The sequence below is a fragment of the Rhinopithecus roxellana genome, chromosome 3 (genome assembly GCF_007565055.1).
Source record: "Rhinopithecus roxellana isolate Shanxi Qingling chromosome 3, ASM756505v1, whole genome shotgun sequence".
NCBI classification, from domain to species: domain Eukaryota; kingdom Metazoa; phylum Chordata; class Mammalia; order Primates; family Cercopithecidae; genus Rhinopithecus; species Rhinopithecus roxellana.
In genome coordinates this window covers 139,280,698-139,302,369 of record NC_044551.1, presented here as the reverse complement: position 1 = coordinate 139,302,369, position 21,672 = coordinate 139,280,698, and the positions used below count along the sequence as shown (strand labels likewise).

General features: G+C 37.8%; 1 non-coding gene and 1 pseudogene across 2 annotated transcripts; both read right to left on the bottom strand.

Moving 5' to 3' along the window:
• Window positions 1-4,676: 4,676 nt before the first annotated feature.
• Window positions 4,677-4,783, bottom strand: LOC115896614. The gene has a single exon (XR_004056531.1). It is a non-coding gene; the product is annotated as a U6 spliceosomal RNA (small nuclear RNA).
• Window positions 4,784-11,463: 6,680 nt separating this feature from the next.
• On the bottom strand, window positions 11,464-12,870 carry LOC115896497 (annotated as a pseudogene). Its single transcript, XR_004056377.1, has one exon. The product of XR_004056377.1 is annotated as a keratin, type I cytoskeletal 18 pseudogene (transcript).
• Window positions 12,871-21,672: the final 8,802 nt, after the last annotated feature.

Below are 21,672 nucleotides of genomic sequence, written 5' to 3'. Positions count from 1 at the left end.
TGGCTGCATAATATTCCATGTTGTATATGTACCACATTTTCTTTATCCAGTCTATCATTGATGGGCATTTTGGTCATTCCATGTTATATGCATGCATGTGTCTTTATAACAGAATAATTTATATTCCTTTAGGTATATACCCATTAATGGGATTGCTGGGTTAAATTGTATGTCTGCTTCTAGATGTTTGAGAAATCACCACATTGTCTTCCACAATGGTTGAACTAATTTACACTCCCACCAACAGTGTAAAAGCATTCCTTTCTCTCACCAACCTCACCAGCATTTGTTGTTTCTGGACTTTTTTTTTTTTTTTTTTTTTTTTTTTGAGATGGAGTCTCGCTCTATCACCCAGGCTGGAGTGCAGTGGCACGGTCTCGGCTCACTGCAAGCTCCACCTCCCAGGTTCATGCCATTCTCCTGCCTCAGCCTCCCGAGTAGCTGTGACTACAGCTGCCCACCACCAAGCCTGGCTAATTTTTTATATTTTTAGTAGGGTTTCACTGTGTTAGCCAGGGTGGTCTCTATCTCCTGACCTCATGATTCACCCACCTCGGCCTCCCAAAATACTGGGATCACAGGTGTGAGCCACCGCGCCCGGCGTTTCTGGACTTTTTAATAATTGCCATTCTGACTGGTGTGAGATGGTATCTCATTGTGGTTTTGATTTACATTTCACTAATGATCAGTGATGTTGAACTTTTTTCATGTTTTTTGGGTACATGAATGTCCTTTTGAGAAGTGTCTGTTCATGTTCTTTGCCCACTTTTTAATGGGTTTGTTTTATTGTGTGTAAATTTAATTTTTTATAGACTCTGGAAATAAGACATTTGTCAGGTGGATAGAATGCAAATATTTTCTCCCATTCTGTAGATTGTCTGTTTACTCTGTTGACAGTTTCTTTTGCTGTGCAGAAGCATTTTTAGCTTAATTAGATACCATTTGTCAATGTTTGCTTTTGTTGCAATTGCTTTTGGTCTTTTTGTCATGAAATCTCTGTCCATGCCTATGTCTTGAATGGTATTACCTAGATTTTCTTCTATGGTTTTTATAGTTTGGGGTTTACAATTAAGTATTTAATCCATCTGGAGTTAATTTTTGTGTAAGGTGTAAGGAAGGGGTCTCATTTCAATTTTCTGCACATGGCGCTAGCCAGTTCTCTCAGTATCATTTATTAAACAGGGAATCCTTTCTTCATTGCTTGTTTTGGTCAAGTATGTTAAAGATCAGAGGGTTGTAGGTATGCAGTCTTATTTCTGAGTTTTCTACTTTGCTCCATTGGTGTATGTTTCTGTTTTTGTACCAGTACCATGCTGTTTTGTTTACTGTAGCCCTGTACTATAGTTTTTATTTTTATTATTTTTATTTTTTTTGAGGCGGAGTCTCGCTCTGTCGCCGGCACTGGAGTGCAGTGGCCAGATCTCAGCTCACTGCAAGCTCTGCCTCCTGGGTTTACGCCATTCTTCTGCCTCAGCCTTCCGAGTAGCTGGGACTACAGGAACCCGCCACCTCGCCCGGCTAGTTTTTGTATTTTTAGTAGAGACGGGGTTTCACCGTGTTAGCCAGGATGGTCTCGATCTCCTGACCTCGTGATCCACCCGCCTCGGCCTCCCAAAGTGCTGGGATTACAGGCTTGAGCCACCACGCCCGGCCCTGTACTATAGTTTTAAGTCAGGTAGTGTGATGTCTCCAAGTTTGTTCTTTATGCTTAGGATTGTCTTGGCTATTTGGGCTCTTTTTTGGTTCCATATGAATTTTTAAACAGTTTTCTCTAATTCTGTGAAGAATGTCAATGGCAGTTTAATGGGAATAACATTGAATCTATAAATTACTTTGGGCAGTATGGCCATTTTTACAACATTGATACTTCCTATCCATGAGCGTGGAATATTTTTCCATTTGTTTATGTCCTTTCTGATCTAATTTTTTTGAACAGTGGTTTGTAGTTCTCTTTAAAGAGGTCCTTCACTTCCCTTGTTAGCTGTATTTCTAGGTATTTTCTTCTTTTTGTGGCAATTGTGAATGGAAGTTTATGATTTGGCTTTCTGCTTGCCCGTTTTTGATGCATAGGAATGCTAGTGATTTTTGCTCATTGATTTTGTATCCTGAGACTTTGGTAAAGTTGCTTATCAGTTTAAGAAGCTTTGGCCGGGCGCGGTGGCTCAAGCCTGTAATCCCAGCACTTTGGGAGGCCGAGACGGGCGGATCACGAGGTCAGGAGATAGAGACCATCCTGGCTAATACGGTGAAACCCCGTCTCTACTAAAAAATACAAAAAAACGAGCCGGGCGAGGTGGCGGGCGCCTGTAGTCCCAGCTACTCCGGAGGCTGAGGCCGGAGAATGGAGTAAACCCGGGGGGCGGAGCTTGCAGTGAGCTGAGATCTGGCCACTGCACTCCAGCCTGGGCGACAGAGCGAGACTCCGTCTCAAAAAAAAAAAAAAAAAAAAAAGAAGCTTTTTGGCTGAGACAATGGAGTTTTCTAGATACAGGATCATGTCATCTGCAAATAAAGATAATTTGACTTCCTCTGTTTCTATTTGAATACCTTTTATTTTTTTTTTCAGCTGGAAGCTGATTGCCCGGCCAGAACTTCCAATACTATGTTGAATAGAAGTGGTGAGAGGGCATCCTTGTCTTGTGCCAGTTTTCAAGGGGAATGCTTCCAGACTATGTGTTTGTCATATACGGCTCTTATTATTTTGAAGTATGTTCCTTTAATACCTAGTTTATTGAGAGTTTTCATTATGATACAAAGGTTGCTGAATTTTATTGAAGCCCTTTTCTGCATCTATTAAGATAATCAGGTATTTTTTGTCTTAATTCCATTTATGTCATAAAACACATTATTGATTTGCATATGTTGAACCAACCTTGTATCCCAGGGATTAAGCCAACTTGATCCTGGTGGATAAGCTTTTTCATGTGCTGCTGGATTTGGTTTGCCAGTATTTTATTGCGGAATTTTGCACCAACGTTCATCAGCGATATTGGCCTGAAATTTTCTCTTTTGTTGTTGTTGTATCTCTTCCAGGTTTTGGTATCAGGATGATGCTGGCCTCATAAAATGAGTTAGAGAGAAGTCCCTTCTTCTCAATTGTTTGGAATAATTTCAGAAGAAATAATACCAGCTCCTCTTTGTACCTCTGGTAGAATGCAGCTATAAATCCATCTGGTCCTGGGCTTTTCTGTTTTTTTGATGGTAGGCCATTTCTTACTGCATCAATTTCAGAACTTGTTATTGGTTTATTCAGGAATTCTACTTCTTCTTGGTTCAGTCTTGGGAGGGTGTATGTGTCCATGAATTTATCGATTTCTTTTAGATTTTCTAGTCTATGTGTATAGAGTTATTTACAGTAATCTCTGATGGTTGGTTGAATTTCTGTGGGGTCAATGGTGATAGCCCTCTTATCATTTCTAATTGTATCTATTTAATTCTTCTCTCTTTTCTTCTTTATTAGTCTAGCTAGTATTGTCTATTTTATTATTATTATTTTTTTAAAAAACACCTCCTGGATTTGTTGATTTTTTGAAGGTTTTTTTTGTGTCTCTATATTCTCCAGTTCTACTCTGATCTTGGTTATTTCTTATCTTCTGCTAGCTTTGAGGTTTGTTTGCTCTTGTTTCTCTAGTTCTTTTAGTTGTGAAGTTAGATTGTTAACTTGAGATCTTTCTAGCTTTTTGATGTGGGCATTTAGTGCTATAGATTTCCCTTGTAACACTGCTTTCGTTATGTCCCAGAGATGCTGGTACATTTTCTCTTTGTTCTAATTAGTTTCAAAGAACTTCTTGATTTCTGCCTTAATTTCATTATTTACCCAGGAGTCATTCAGGAGTAGGTTGATCAATTTCCTTGTAGTTGTGTGGTTTTGAGTGAATTTCTTAAACTTGAATTTTAATTTGATTGTGCTGTGGTCTGAGAGACTGTTTGTTATGATTTCAGTTCTTTTGCATTTCCTGGGAAGTGTTTTACTTCCAAATGTGTGATTAATTTTTGAGTTAGTACTGTATGGCAATGAGAAGAATGTATATTCTGTTGATTTGGGGTGGAGAGTTCTGTAGATATCTATCAGGTCCACTTGATCCAGAGTTGAGGTCAGGTCCTGAATATCTTTGTTAATTTTCTGTCATGATGATCTGTCTAATATTGACAGTGGGGTGTTAAAGTCTCCCACTATTATTGTGTGGGATTTTAAATCTCTGTAGGTCTCTAAGAATTTGCTTTATAAATCTTGGTGCTCCTGTATTCGGTGCATATATATTCAGGATAGTTAGCGCCTCTTGTTGAATCGAACACTTCACCATTATGTAGTGCCCTCCTTTGTCTTTTTTGATCTTTATTGGTTTAAAGTCTGTTTTGTCAGAAACTAGGATTGCAACCCCTGCTTTTTCTGTTTTCCATTTGCTTGGTAAGTTGTACTCCATCCCTTAATTTTAAACCTACATGTGTCTTTGACCCATTAGATGGGTCTCTTGAAGAGAGCATACCAATGAGTCTTGGCTCTTTATCCAGCTTGCCAGTCTATGTCTTTTAATTGGGGGCATTTAACCCATTTACATTTAAGGTTAATATTATTACGTGTGAATTTGATCCTGTCATGATGATGTTAGCTGGTTATTTTGCAGACTTGTTTATGTGGTTGCTTCAGAGTGTCACTTTGTACTTCATTGTGTTTTAAAAATATTGTATGCTTCACAAACTTGCATGTCATCATTGCAGAGGTGCCATGCTAATCTTCTCCATATCATTCTAATTTTAGCATATGTGCTGTCAAAGTAAGCACTGCAAATATCTTAATAATATGAGATCATATAATACCTACTATACTGTTTTCTTTTTACATGTATAAGCATCTTCCAAATTAGTATTTATACTCATGTCATTTTTAAGACAGTTACTATTGCACAGTATAGATATAATTTATTTAAGTAATTCCCAGGTATGTATTCCAACTTTTAGTTTTTCCAGCAATGCTGCGACATATGTAATTTGTTATTCTAATTCTACAGTTACAGAATTCTATACTGAAATTGGGTTTACAGTAAGATTCTATATTAGTAGCATAAGGTAAAGTAAAATGATTCTATATTAGTAGCTTAAGGTAAAGTATTTTCAAATCTGGGAAACAATAATGGTAAGCTTATATGAGGGAAAAATCTGTTTTTTTCTTTTTACTATATTTAACATCAGTAACAACAGTAACCCTCAGACTAAAAAAAAAACCATATTGTAATTAACTTAAAGAAAATAACATGTAAAAAAGGAATCAGATGAATGCTTTCCTCACTAATGGTGCTCGTTTTACTTGATAAGTTGTTAACATTTTCAGCAACTATCAGATAGTGGATATGAAATGCAGAGCTGAAAGCTCTGGTCAGGATTTGGGGTTCACAGATTCTTGTTCTTTTTCCTCAGACTGCTAAGGCTGAAATTGCTTGTCACCCTTCAGTTTGACAATAAATTGAAGTCAATCTTGATTTCATGTTTCTCTATTGAGTTAGTAAGTATACTACATTTAAAAAACAGGATGGAATCTTTCCAATAGTTAAGTTTTTCTAAGTGATTGGGAGTACTGCATGTTGCTAAATGGTCTCTCAACTTAATCCATAATAACTTCAGAGGTGTCTGCTCAAATTAAACTCAGATGATTTAAACCCCAGGGCTCTCATTAGAGAAAGTCCTCCAGATTTTATTACATAGCACCATGGTTTTCCAACTACAGTCCTATGAAAGGGCTTACAGGCATGGGTGATTCTAGAAAAATCAGTTTTCTGACTTCCAAGATAGTCCTTCCTAAAACATATCTGCCTGAGAATGAGCTTTCTTTTAGATACTGCCCCACACAAACTATTTCCCTTAAAGGGTAACATAAAACTGTTTGGTATTTTTGCTGGTTAGGTGATTTCCAAATACATACTTAGATAAAACGGAAGGAGGCCCGATATGGTTTCTAACTTACAAGTTGTTAGAAATAATTTCTGATGAGAGTTCACCATGTCATAAATAAATAGATCCTCATTGGTTTATTTTTTATAACATTAAAAGCATAAAACAAGAAATAATTGAATAGTAATATTCAATTATTAATGCATTAAAAGGAACCATGTAAAATTACAGAAAAATTTTTACGTCTTGTGATTGCTTATCTGTAAAATGGAAGAGGAGAGTCAGATGTAAGATTCTGTGTTCTTTGTACCACAAATTCAGTGCTTATTTTTCCAGTCAATAGAGACAAATTGACTATCTTGTCCTTCAAATAGCCAGCTGAGTAACTGTTTTAAATATTGAAATATGGCTAATTAAATGTAATTTGACAGTTATAATAGAAACTGTCTTTTTAAAAAAGTTTCTGTCAGCTTCTGTATTTGATTCTACTTCTGTTTTCATTTAATCATTAAATTAAAGATATTACCTTCAGATACTATTAAAGACAACTGGTTGAGACACTAACTTGTATTTTACTCAGTGTATTTATTCCTTTTAGCAATAACTTACCCAGTGTCTTATGCTGTCTTGCTTCAGGGTCATTGATGTTACAAGCCTTAAAGCAGAAGTTGTCTGAACACAACCTTCTTCCCCAACATTTTGTTTTTGAAAACAGAAGTCCATTTAATGGATTAAGCCAGTTTATTTCAGAGTGATATGAGAGAGAGGTTCATCTTTGGAAGGTGGTGGAAAGTGCAAAGCAGGTGGGCAGAAATACACAGAGCTCATGAGAATAAAAGATTCCTTATATCTATGGGAGAATGTGTGTATGTATCTGATGATGGGAATTATGTTCCTCTGCAGCAGCCTAGGGAGAAGATAAGACTTTAGAAGGGACAGCTGAAATGTACAGTCATGGAGACTAGACAATTGGCCAAGGCTTTTACCTTCAGATAAGGTGTTACACTACATCCAAACAAACTGCCCAAGCTAAGTGTAGAAATAGAAAAAAAAAAAAAAAAAAAAAAAAAAAAAGGCCAGGTGCGCTGGCTTATGCCTGTAATCCCAGCACTTTGGGAAGCCGAGGCAGGTGGATCACTTGAGATCAAGAGATTGAGAACAGCCTAGCCAACATGGGAAAACCCCGTCTCTACTAAAAATACAAAAATTAGCCGGTCGTAATGATGCGCACCTGAGGCGGGAGAATCGCTTGAACCTGGGAGGCTGTGGTTGCAGTGAGCCAAGATAGAGCCACTACACTCCAGCCTGGTGACAGAGCAAGATTCCATCTCAAAAAAAAAAAAAGCAAGAAAAGCTCACCTTCTAATGGGCTCATATAGGATTATACAATTTATTTTTCAGCTGTGACTATGATATGATAAAGAGTAGAAAACTTTTCTTTATTTTCAAGATAGGTTGAAAACTCTTTGCATATTGGTGCAAGCTTAAAGAATAAATGCTTCTGTCACCACTCTGGGTACGGTGGGCCTCAGCAATAGATTTAAATTAATTTAGAAAAACAAAGTGTTATGACATTTCTTGTAAAAATGTATGATCAAAGAAAACTCACACCTCTACATATCTACTATAATTTTCATTGTTCAGACAGCATAACTGTGATATTCATTGACATTTTTAGCCAGGTGTTTCTGGTTTTCCTCCTCAGTACAAGGTGATTTGTACTTCCCCACACCTGAAAGTGGGCGTGGCGACGTGATTTACTTATATCAATCAAATGTGTGTGGTGGTGCGGGCCTCATTTCCAGGTGGAAGCAATGAAAGTGGGTCTGCCCTCCCCCAAATGGGGTCTAGTCTTTCTCTCTGCCTCAGGGACTGGCAACGCGTTGGCTCCTTTGTCAGCTTCAGTTCTGGAGTGAGGATGACACGGAACAGAGTCTACCCACAGGGACAGGAAGTGTGAGCAAAAAGTAAGTCTCGGTCACTTAAGATGGTGCTATATCATAATTATTTCCAGAGAATAACCTTGCAGATCCTACCCAGTGCAATCAATAATGAAGCCCAGAGACTCAAACAACTTCTTTAAGTTTACTTCTCAGTGAATACATGTTCATTTCAAATACAACTTTCCCTGCTAAGAGTTAATATTCTATAAGTATTTATTAAGTGCCTGCTAAGGACACACCCTGCTAAGGACCCTGAGGATACTGTGTTGAACGACACAGACAGAGCCCCTTGCCTTCAAGAGAGCTACTCACAGACTACTTAAACTTTGTTCAAGAATTTGGTCAGGGGTTAGCATTAAGTTTACAATTTCTAGAATCCATTGCTTCAACCCCTCACACACACACAGCCACCTTTAAGAAATGGGAATAACATTTACCCATCTCCAGACTTTTGGGGCCTCCTTTTTACTTTGTGATTTCTTAAGAGTTTAACAACAGGAGTGCCTTGATCACATCTGCAAGTCATTTAAATATCCTGGGATATAATTTATCTGGGCCCTAAGGCTTGAATTAATTTAAAGCTGTAAAGTAGTCCCTTATTATCTCTGCACCTATCTTGTACTTCAATTCCCTCCTAATGATGTTTGTTCTAGATTTGCCAGCTTGAAAATTATTTTCCTTGATGGCGAAAAGAGCACAACAGAATACGAATAAATCTATGCTCTCTACTTTGTTGCTTAATATATTTTTTGTAGTAAATTGTAGACTTTTCCTGAGGTGTGTGGATTGTTTGGAGCAAGCATATGTACCTGCAGCGTAGCCAAGAAAGTCTACTTAATAGGGATTAAGACCAGTTAATAACGAGTGAAGCTGAAACTAAAAATCTTGTATGCAGGTGTTCAAACAAATTACTCAGGTGAGCTGGATGAGGTTAATGTGCGTCCAGGAGAGCTCATTGGAGGAGCACCTGGAATGTTTTTGGTACTATGAATACTCTAGCTCAAGGCATTTTCTTTCTTTTTTTTTTTTAATCTGAGGCAACCTAAGGTAGCACTTTCATATTTGAACAAGCAGAATTACAATTTCGTTAACATTTGTAAAGCACCTACTCTGTATTTGGTACTGTGTCTGTATGGTTGCTGTTACCCTAGAATGGGATAGTGATCAAAACTGTGTATCCCCACTATGAGTGATGGTATTTAGTACTCTCTCTTATGGAAAGATTGTGGGCTTAGTTTGGGTCAGGGAAGGCTTCATTTCTGAGGTTTTTTGGTTGGTTGGTTGGTTTGTTTATCTCATCAGATTCTTGTGCAAGTTTCCCAGTATTGGATTTTGATTCCATTTAAAGTTCTGTTCTGCTTTATTTATGTAGAAGCCCTTGTTTTGTCTTAAGAGTTTTCCAGTGTTTCAAGTCTTTGTAAACTTCTTCAGATTCTCTCCATTTTTTGTATTCTTACATCTTCTCAACCTTGAAGGTCTGATCTCATTACCTTGTAGAGACATGAAAATTTTCTCTTTAGTTTCTGATTACTAAATTTGGTCAGTAGCTCACATTACATTTATAATATGAGGATTAGTACTTGGAGTCTCTGATTTTAATTCCTGACCATATACCCTTTAGAACTTCTGACCAAAGGTACAATTCCATCTCGCTCAGAACTTGGGAAATGTTCTTTCAAAACAATATAACATTTTGCTTTTCTCTGACTCTCACTGCTTGGCTTTTATGAACTCAAAGATGACATGGTTACACTGTCTCCCATGGTTTCTGTTCCCTCCACATTCATAGTCCCCTCTTCCTGGATTATAAGAAGTCTACCTAAGAGTAACATTTCTTTGCTTCTTTAACCTTCAGTCAATCATTTTCTTTTTTTTTTTTTTTTTTTTTTTTTTTGGAGACGGAGTCTCGCTCTGTCGCCCAGGCTGGAGTGCAGTGGCTGGATCTCAGCTCACTGCAAGCTCTGCCTCCCGGGTTTACGCCATTCTCCTGCCTCAGCCTCCCGAGTAGCTGGGACTACAGGCGCCCGCCACCTCGCCCGGCTAGTTTTTTGTATTTTTTAGTAGAGACGGGGTTTCACCGTATTAGCCAGGATGGTCTCGATCTCCTGACCTCGTGATCCGCCTGTCTCGACCTCCCAAAGTGCTGGGATTACAGGCATGAGCCACCACGCCCGGCCCAGTCAATCATTTTCAGCTTTTAGTGTGTATCACAGTGTGGTCTGCAGAAAGCCTGAATTGAAATTATCCGGAGTGGTTGTTTAAAATGTACATTTCTCAGTGCTCTTTCTCAGAACCAGCTATACAATTAGCAGAGCATAGTGCAAAATTAAAGTGCAAAGCCCCATGTTGAAAAGCATTAAGAATTTTTGATGGTGACATCAAAATCTTTAAGAATTGGACACGACGGTGACAGTAAGACATTAAACCCAGCATGGGGCCCTTCTGAGCATGCCCAAAAAGCCAGCTCTATTTTTTCTTCAAAGATTCTGATTGAGGAAGTTTGGAGTAGAGCCAGAAAGTTGCATTTTTAGCAAGCTCACTGTATTTTCTGATGTAGGTTGTTCTGTAGGCCTGTTTGAAAACTCTGCTCTGTGTGATGACCATTCTCATGCCCACAGCAATTTCAAACAGTAATATTTGAGATTACGTGCTTTCAGAAGATAAACATTTTACCAATACATTTTGCCTTGGTGCCTGTTTTCCATTGTATTTTAGAAAATCATTCACATACAGTCTGACAGAGTTATTTATAATATCATTCCACAGGAATATCCCATCTTGTTTCTTTTGTATTAAATAAATGCTTTTGTTCAGGTGGTTCAATCTTTAGATTTTTAGCTATATATATGTAGACGTTGTGACATAGAGACAGGTTTATGATATACACTTATGCACCATGTAACGATATTTTGGTCAATGACAGACTCTATAGAGGGCAATGTTTTCATAAGCTTATAATACTGTATTTTTACTATTTTTTTATGTTTAAATACACAAATACTTACCATTGTGTTACAGTTGCCCAAAGTATTCAGTACAGTGATGTATACAGTTTTTTAGCCTAGAAGAATAGGTTATACCATACAGCCTAGGTGTGTAATAGGCTGTAGCATCTAGATTTGTGTAAGTAACTCTGTAATAATTACACAATGATGAAAATGCCTAATAGTGCATTTCTTAGAAATTATCCTTGTTGTTAAGCAATATGTAACTGTATAGGTAAGAAAATCTCTATTCGAATACTTAGCATGTACTTCTAGATTATTTGGGGGGAAAAATTTAAAGCAATATATAACAGGAAAAATGTTTTTGTAAAACAAATATGAAAATGCTAAAAAGTGGCCTCTACTGGATATAGAACTCCGAGAATATATACCTATATATGTATATATTTTTGCTCTGCGTGAGCATAAAATACTTATATATGTATATAAAAGTACATATATGTCTAGTATTATAAAGAATAAAAATTTTAAATATATGGTCCCAATACATGCATATGCCTTGGCCCAGCAGACAACACATATTAAGATCATCACCTTAAAATATAAATGAAATCATATTTGGCAGTTGATATTAATGGCGTAAATCCTCTTAATTTCTAGATATTGTGTGTTGGTGCATAAACATTTAATTTTTTTTTTCCAATGAACTCTGAACTTTTTATTGGCCTCCTGCTCCCCAAAGGGTACCCTGCTTTTGCTGGCTTAATGCCTCAGAACTTTGGTGTCGTTGGTCTCAGACACCACTTTGCCATCCACTATCCTGCGGGTGGTGGTCTTTTGGATGGTTTGCATGGAGTTGCTGCTGTCCAAGGCATCACCAAGATTGAATTCCTCACCATCTTCCAGCAGGCGGCGGTAGGTGGCAATCTCAGCTTCCAGCTTGACCTTGATGTTCAGCAGGGCCTCATACTCCTGGGCCTGTCGCTGTCCCTCTGCCCGGGTCTGTGCCAGCTCTGACTCCAGGTGCAGCAGGATCCCATTGAGCTGCTCTATCTGTAGGGCGTAGCGGGCCTCCACCTCCCTCAGGCTGTTCTCCAAGCTGGCCTTCAGATTTCTCATGGAGTCCAGGTCGATCTCCAAGGACTGGACTGTACGTCTCAGCTCTGTGAGCATCGTCTCAGCAGCTCCAACCTCGGCGGACTGTGTGGTGACCACTGTGGTGCTCTCCTCAATCTGCTGAGACCAGTACTTGTCTAACTCCTCTGGGTTCTTCCGAGCCAGCTCGTCATATTGGGCCCAGATGTCTGCCATGATCTTGGCGAGGTCCTGAGATTTGGGGGCATCTAACTCCACGGTCAACCCAGAGCTGGCAATCTGGGCTTGTAGGCCTTTTACTTCCTCTTCGTGGTTCTTCTTCATGAAGAGCAGCTCCTCCTTGAGAGCCTCCATCTCTGTCTCCAGCTGCAGTCGAGTGACATTGGTGTCATCAATGACCTTGCGGAGCCCATGGATGTCATTCTCCACAGACTGGCACATGGCCAGCTCTGTCTCATACTTGACTCTAAAGTCATCAGCAGCAAGATGGGCATTGTCAATCTGCAGAACGATGCGGGCATTGTCCACAGTATTTGCGAAGATCTGAGCCCTCAGGTCCTCGATGATCTTGAAGTAATGGTTCCAGTCTCTGACCTGGGGTCCCTTCTTCTCCAAGTGCTCCCGGATGTTGCTCTCCAGCTTCCGATTCTCGGTCTCCAGGCTCCTCACTCTGTCCAGGTAAGAAGCCAGGCGGTCGTTCAGGCTTTGCATGGTCTCCTTCTCGTTCTGGATGCCTCCCATTCCTGCCAGACCCCCAGCCATCCCTGAGGCCAGGCCCCCGGAACCCATGCCACCCCGGAAGCTGGTGGAGCGGGACACGGAGATCCGGGAACCAGAGCCGCCGGCGCCTGCATAGACACTGGCCGCGCTGCTGACCGGCCGGGCGCCGTAGCTGGGCGCCTGGACAGAGCCCAGGGACCGGTAGTTGGTAGAGAAGGTGGAGCGAGTGGTGAAGCTCATGCTGTATGGGAGGAAGGCGAGACGACAGGACTCAGGCTTTGCCGACCATAAACATTTAATTTGAGCCACTTTTTCATTAACTTCTTCAGAGCTTCTGGGTGCCTTCTCTAGTGTATTGTATGTTACTCAATCTTTTCTCAGGTGTAATTTTATCTATGCATTTTCAACACTTCCACTGAAATTTCTGTTCAATTCCACAGCCATATATGTATTCACTGAGCACAGGTCATATTGCATGTTAGACGAAGAGACTATAAAAATAAAAACTACTAGGATACAAACTGTTCCTTTAAAGAGCTCAAATGAAGTTTAAATTAGTAAGTAAACATTTATAGTGATAATACATAATACCCTAATATATGTATATACATATTTTCTTCCATGGCTCTGGGCTCATAACTCCCAAACCTCTTGTTACAGTAAACTGAATCTTCCACTCTGGTCTTTTCCGGCTCTCCTTTTACCTGCCCATGGCAGCACTTGAAGCTGGTTGTGGGTTACAAGAACGTCATTCTAGAAAGGTCCTGACTTATGCCCCAGAGGAAGGAATATTGCATAGAAAGGCCTAAAATAATCTGAACAGACAGGACTTATTGTGTTTAGATCATACCCTTTTGTCCAATCACATGTTGTCATGGTTGTCCATGCTTCAATCATGCCCAGCCAGTGAAGTCTCCCTAAAAAACCCAAGAAGACAGGGTTCAGGAGCTTCTGGATAGCTGAACACAGAGAGGTTCCTGGAGGGTGGCACACTCAGGGAGGGCATAGATGCTCTGTGCTTCTTCCCTATTCCTCACCCAGTGCATCTCTTCATCTATATCCTTTGTAATACCCTTTATAATAACTAGTAAATGTGTTTTCCTGAATTCTGTGAGCTGATATAACTAATCAAACCCAAAGAAGGGGTTGTGAGAACCCCAACTTGAAGCAAGTTGGTCAGAAGTTCTACAGTCCTAGACATGCAGCTAGTGGGAAGAGAAGAGGAGATTTTGAGGAATTGAGTGCTCAACCTGTGGGATCTAATTCTATCTCCAGGTAGATAGTGTCAATTGAATTGGAAGACACCCGGCTGGTGTCTGATGCAGAATTGCTTGCTTGCTGGTGAGGAGGAATCACCACATATTTTGGGGTCACATATTTTGAAGTGTGTATTGATTGTTGTTGTGTTGGTGTGAGAGTAGAGGAAAAACATAGCTTGCTTTTCCAAGCAGTAATGCATGCTGAACTCAACAATTAAGTTAAACTCAAGATGCTATTGGAGCTCCATAAAGAAATGCCTGCTGAACCCAGATCAGGTTGTGAGAAAGTAGTTCAGAAAATGTTTCCTGAAATAGGTACAAACTAAGTGAGGCTAGAACAATGAGTCAATTGGGCAAAGATTGGGATAAAGGTTGTGCATCAGTCAGGGTTCTCTAGAGGGACAGAACTAATAGGATAGATGTGTATATGAAAGGGAGTTTATTAAGGAGTATTGACTTACACAGTCTCAAGGTGAAGTCCAACAACAGGCTGTATTCAAGGAGCAAGGAAGCCAGATGGATATGTTTGCTTCCCCTTCTGCCAGGATTGTAAGTTTCCTGAGGCCTTCCCAGCCATGCTAAACTGTGAGCCAATTAAACCTCTTTCCTTTATAAATTACCCAGTCTCGGGTATATCTTTACAAGCAGCATGAGAGCGGACTAATACATACAATTTGCAATGAATGGGCTGGCCACAAAAATACAAAGGGCAGAGTTTTGAAAAATGCTTTAAGTTAGGCGCTAAGACAAAGAATATATATTTGTTTATATTTACCTAGGTGAAGAATTTTAAACTTTATTCTAAAGGAAGGGGAATATTGACACATTTTAACCAAGAAGGTGATCAGATTTTCATCTGTAGTAAACAAGCCCCCTGAATTACCCATTCTTCTCAGTTGTAAAGAATATTTTACCCCTGTCAAAATAACAGCTTAAATCATGATCCAAAAGAAAGATTCTCCTCTTTGATACTATGTAGTAATACCAGCTTTTGTCTACATTCTCTTTAAAGACATAACGGCGCAATAAAAAAGAATTGAAATTCCCATCTGCATAATAAACCCTTTTTTTATTTCTAATTAGTACTTTAAGGGACCTTTAGAGTTTCTTCAGAAGGTGCCATACAGTCTATAAGGGCATCAACAATTTGGTCATAAATGGGAAAAAATGGGTCTGATGCCATCTGGTATGCTCTTGTCAGCTCTGCATCTAAAATCCTTAAAGATCAAATATCTTCCTATTTGCCACATCACATTCCCATATGGTTGCTCAGTTTTTCACCACTACACATTCTATTCTTGTATAGAAAAGAAAAAAGTTCCTGTTGAGCCTAGTCCTAAATAAGTGTATGTTATTCCTTAAGTAGAAGTAATATAAATTGTAAGAGACAACATTGATTACTGTTATTCATAACAGCTTTCACACTTGACCATTTTCCCCTAAATATATTTAAAAAAAAACAAAAGCTTCCCCTTAAGACCTCATTATTGAGTATGAAATTTAGAAGAACATTGTATGGAGGGACAAGTAATTGTCTCATACCTACTTACTTTACAGCATTACAAAAATCAATTTATCAGCAACAACCACTAACTATAGGTGATACTACCTATTCAAACTTAAGAGACATTTGAACTCTGGGAATCTCACTGCTTATGAAGATGTTATTGTCAATTTTCACTAATATGTATACTGAAGAATTCACTATAATAATGGTCATTATATTTCTACAAAATCTATAGCATTACATATCTAAAAGACATCGAGGACAGTGTTGCTATCTAAATGTTAATTCCTGCTGATCATTGGCATTCACTTAGAAGTTATTTTTTCAAGTCTAAATTTTTCTTACATTCCTATTATTTTGAGTAAATAATTAGCATTTCCCAGACCTGTTTTATAAATCTAACTTTGAATTCTTTTAAAATTTACTTTTCACATAAAATAATTGGTTCACTATTTTTCAGAGACATAAAGAAGTTTTTCTTTCTAAATATAAAAATGTGTTCCCCAGTAAAAAATTTTCTTTACACTGTATTTCCTTTATTGCTTCCATTTTAAGGTGACATTATGGGAGGAACAGTAATTGCCTTGTTCATTTTGATTTATTTGGCTCTATGCCTCCTTACCTTGCTAATGAAAAATATACTGTCCTACATGGGTCATTTATGATGTGATTCCATAAGATGCTTTTTGCATTTCCAGCCCGCAGGATAATATATTAGCTTAAAACTACCTAATAGGAAAGAACTTGTTGCATTTTGTTGTTGTTTTTGTTCTGTCTTCCTACCTAACGGGTAACTTAAAGCAAAGATATATTTGTAATTGTAAGGACTAAGAGGCAAAAGACAAATGGCAACTGGTGTCAAAATGAGAGCTTTTGCTAAGACCTGTTCTTTTTCCTAATTTCCTAAGAGTCCCGTTATGTAAGTGCAATCTTATTCTTGCTTCCTTTCTCAAACTGTCAGTACTGTCTGTTGTGTGATTACTTACCAACAGGTCAGAGAACTACTTTTGTTTCATCAGAAATGAGTAAATGTGGCTACTTTCTTCCTAAAGGAGCAGATGTCTATGAAAATATTTGTAAGTCACCATGGAATTTATACAAAGGCAGCTTCATTTGTTTTACTGCCAGGGAAGAGGGTAGCATCCCATAGAATGTAATTTCAAATCCAGAAAGAAATCCACATATCTATAGTGACTTATTTTCAACAAAGGTGCCACGAACGTACATTGGGAAGACACAGTCTCTTCAGCAAATGGTGTTGGGAAAACTGGATATCCATATGCAGAAGAATGAAACAAGACCCCTCTCTCTTGCCAAATATAAAAATCGAATTAAAATAGATTAAAGGCTTAAATCTAGGACTTGAAACTCTGAAACCACTTAAAAAAAAAAAAAAAAAAAAAAAAAAAAAAAAAAAAAAGAGAGAGACTTTGGAGAAACTCTCAGGACATCGGCCTGGGCAAAGATTTCTTACTGTTACACAAGCATTGGCAACCAAAGCAAAATTAGACAAATAGAATCACATCAGGTTAAAAAGCTTCTGCACAGTAAAGAAAACAGTCAACAAAGTCAAGAGACAACCCAGAGAATGGGAGAATATATTTCCAAACTATCATCTGACAAGGGATTGATCACCAGAATATATAAGGATCTCAAACAACTCAATAGGAAAAGATCTAATAATCCATTTTACAAATGGGCAAAAGATCTAAACAGACATTTCTCAAAAGGCATACAAATGGCAAACAGGCATATGAAAAAATGCATCAGAAAATTGCAAATCAAAACTACAATGATAAATCATCCCTCCTCAGTTAAAATGGCTTTTATTCAAAAATAGGCAATAACAAATGCTGGCAAGGATGTGGGGAAAAGGGAACCCTCATACACTGTTGGTGGGAATGTAAATGTTCTTCAGTCACTGTGAAGAGCAGTATAGAAGTTCCTCAAAAGCCTAAAAATAGAACTACCATGTGATCCAGCAATCCCACTGCTAGGTATAATCAAAACAAAGGAAATCAGTGTATTCAAGAGATGTCTGCTCTTTCATGTTTATTTGCAGCACTATTTGCAAAAGGGAAGATTTGAAAGCAACTTGTATCCAGGTAACAGATGAATAAATAAAGAAAATGTGGTACATGTACACAATGGAGTACTATTCAGACATAGGAAAGAATGAGATTCTGTCATCTGCAACAACATGAATGGAGCTTGAGGACATTATGTTAAGTGACGTAAGTCAGGCAGAGAAAGACACACTTTGCATATTCTCACTCATTTGTGGGAGCTAAAAATTAAAACATTTGAACTTATGGAGACAGGGAGTAGAATAATAGTTACGAGAGCCTGGGAAGGGTAGTTGGTGGAGGCAGGTGATTTATGGGTACAAAAACATAGAATGAATAAGATCTAGTATCTCATAACAGGGTGACTACAGTCAACAATAAATTGTTGTACATCTTAAAATAACTAAAGGAGTATAATTGGAATGTTTGTAACCCAAAGAAATGATAAATGTTTGAGGTGATGAATACCCAATTTACCCAGATGTGATTACTATACACTGTATGCCTGTATCAAAATATTGCAGGTACCCCATAAATATATATATATCTACTATGTTCTTATAAAAATTTAAAATTAAAATAATATGTAATATTTTCCAGGAAAATTAAACTCGCATGTTAGCAGAGTAAGAAGATCATTTTCTTCCATAGTTTATTATTGTCAATATGGTTGAGTCCAGAAAATGTTTTCTCTTAATAAGAAGTTTATATTAAATGAAAAAAATACATAAATTGTTTAGTGGCAAGACTTTACACTTCATATTTTCTGATGCTCTTACAAAGCTTGTTTTCATATGAATAGTCTTTAAGCTTTCAATGAGTTGATTTTATTCTCATATTGAATAGCGTATTATTATTTTGTCGTTGTTGTTGTTCATATGTGATCCGATACAGGTAGATGGGAAGACTGAGAGTTGAAACAGGATAATACTTAACATGAAGCCATACGTTCCTTGAGAACAGGCTGTCTCAGAGCCAGCTTGGGACTGAAGACTGCATAGGGAAAGGAAATGTCAGGGTCTCTGTCTTTCAGACTATTGCCAAGAGAAAAGGTCTACAGACTCACCCAGAATCTTGAGTCCATGTGAACGTTTGAGCAGTTCATAAGCTTGGTCCTGGATATTATTAGATTTCTCCAACAAATCTGACATAATTCAAAAAGTCAAATATGTATAGAAAGGTCATAAATGCAGAATATGTTCTTGTACCAATTACTATGAACTGACTACAGGTATATAATGAGAAAAAGCCGGAATCGTATTAAAACAGAAAACTTCCCCTAAACTAGGAGGGAGTCAAGAGACCAAAGAATGACGCAGACAAGTCCAGTTTGGCAAGTAGATGAGTTTATTAGGATTTACATACGAGGCACTCCCGGACGGCAGCAGAACAGCTTGAGAGATTTGCACTGCCTCCCATCCATAAGCTGCTTTTAAGCTAGTTTTCTGGCACTTTGTCTACTGTTTGTGTGGTGGGACTGGTATCCTTGGTAGTTCTCAGATACTCTCCAGGATTCTTGGCTTCTCAGGGACACCTGCTTTTCAGCTGGGCACCATAGCCTTCACTCATCAACTTGCATTCAAAACATGTCACACTACAGGTCTTTTAATTGACAGTGCTTATTTTTGTCTTATTTTTTTTTCTTTATGTACACTCTCGTAAGTACCTATTTTTCAAAGACATCCACAGGGCCAAGACATTTATATATTTTACTATTTTAAATATGTTGGTTGGTTATAAACAACCAAGAAAGACATTTTTATACATTTTCACTAAAGACTATCATGTTTGTTTCTACAACTTCCTATCAGGCACGTTTGTAGAAATGTTTTTCAGCATTAATAATCCAAAACTTAGTTTTAAGCAGCTAGCCCACTATAGTCGGATTACAGTAAAGACATTAATTCTTTTTTTTTTTTAAAGGCCTTCCAATATGAACTTCATTTAAAATTCATTGGTTCTTTTTTCAGATCATCCTCTCTCCCTAGATTTTCATAGTTGCTGTTAATCTTAAAGATGTTTCACACAAATACATAGAGACAGATACAAGACAAATGAATACAGAAAATTCTATGAAAAGAAAAAGATGTACTTTAATTGCTTATGAACTTTATAATATTGTTGAGAACCATTATTTGTCAGGGAGTGATAAAAATTCCCACATGAATGCATGTACTATAATTGTAATTTGTAATGATTCAACACTCTTGTAGTCAGAGCAAAGTGCTCTTCTGCCTGCATTGTGTTTTGATGTATTTGTAGGTGTTATGAATCCAAACACTCATAGATGGTCATTTTAACCTGAGATGCTCTGTTGTAGGAGAGCTTCTTCAATTCATTAACCTCATTTAAATAGACACAAAATGCTAAATCAAGAAAATTCTTTCTGATCATTTTAGAAATCAGTAATGACTTCATAACAGTAATATCTCTTTTCGGCGTTTGACAAACAGTAGCTTTTCTGGTAAGGAGGAGTAACAGAATTTAATAATCATGGATATGAATAGGGGAAAAAACTGAAAATCTGTTCATTATAATTATAATAGGTAGTCTAATTAGAGATGCATGGACAACCAGAGCAGTGGAAAGAGCAAAGAATGTGTAAAGAAAAGAGGAGGCTGGGGAAAGCTTCAATTTTAATGCCATTTCAGAGTTAGAGTTGTAAAAATCAATGGAAGCAGTAAACAAGAGAACTGACTCCACTAATGCATAGTGGGAATGATATGCAAATCATGTATAAATGCATTCTAACCGTATATGAATGCAAATGGTAGTATCATATTTGGAAAAGGACATCAGTTCTTTGCAACACTGTATACTGTCCTAGACAGTCTTCTTTTTTTGTAAGATAAAAAAAGATTGCCCCCAAGCCTAAAGCAACACATATCCATAGTTTTGAATTGAATCCAGGATTGATACTTTACCGATGTCTTTGAAATCAACATAGTTGATGACAGAAGACATATAAATCATCCTAAGAAATCTTGTGACCTTGATCTTTGCTACTTTATTCAACCAAGTTGGTTCTTCTTAGGACTTTAAACATAAGAGCATTGAATTGACTAAAACAGTGTGTCCTACGGGCAGAATAAGATCTTCATGACTAATGATTTATTGGAAAAAGGTACTGAGAAGAAAGGGTATGTCTTAGACTTGGAACCCCTTAGGTGGTGAGTTGATACTTCATATGCTATGTTGTTTTATAAATAATTGCTAAAAAGTGTCTCAGGAACATTGTGTAATCCTTTAAATTTGTAGTTGTAGGGGCCCTTAATTTTAAGGTAAATTATTTTGCTGTACAATAAAATAATTAAAAATATTCAATCCAGGCCCAACACAGGACTATGCCAGTTCTTATACTGTTTTCTAGTTAAGAAAAAAATAAAGTGAAATTAGTAGGCGCACATTTTAAATATCTCACAATTAAACTAAACAATACAAATAAACAGATGTTTGGCTGAAAGGGAACAGAGAGAGAAAACAAAGGGAGAAAGGAAATCATAGGTTCTCAGAATAGCCTACCCAATGAGGGAAGGCAGAAGGAGAATGGAGTTACCGGCAACCCAGAAAATTGCTTGCTTTTTTGTTTTGCTTTTCTCAAGTATACACAGATCCAGCTCCCTGTACCATCTTCTCCACACTTGTGCCTGTCCCTTGTCCTTCATGGAACTGTCTTTCTCTTATGTATCGTTCCTTCCTTCCCTTCCTTGTTTTGCTTTTTCTTCATTCCTCCTTGACTGGTGGAGGACATTTCATTACACGTGTGCTTGGAAATTTTGATGCACTAGTCTGGCTCAGTAAATATCTCTGTATGTACCTTGTCATCAATGTGACACTTGAGTACTGGGCTTGACTGATAGCAGTAAGTATCAGGATACAGCATTCATTCTAGCAACAATATGGTATTTTTCTGGTAGAGAAAGCATGGACTAGGCTTTTGGAAACCTGAGTTCTAGACCTGACTCTGGCTCTCTTGAGCAGTTTGACCTTGGATAATCAAGTCCTTACTTCTGGTGTCAATTCCAGGTCTCTGAAGTGATTGTGTTGATTTTCTGTATTCTTTCCTTGGCTAATTTAGTCCAACCTCATTTTAGGGATAGAGAAATTAAGCTATGGAGAGAGTTATCTACAAACATCTCATTTATCTTGTATTAATATTAGTTTGCATTTATATTACTTCATTTATGTAGAATTGTATTTATGTAGAATTTTATGTGTGTATAAAATACAAGTATTGAGGATCCCCACTCC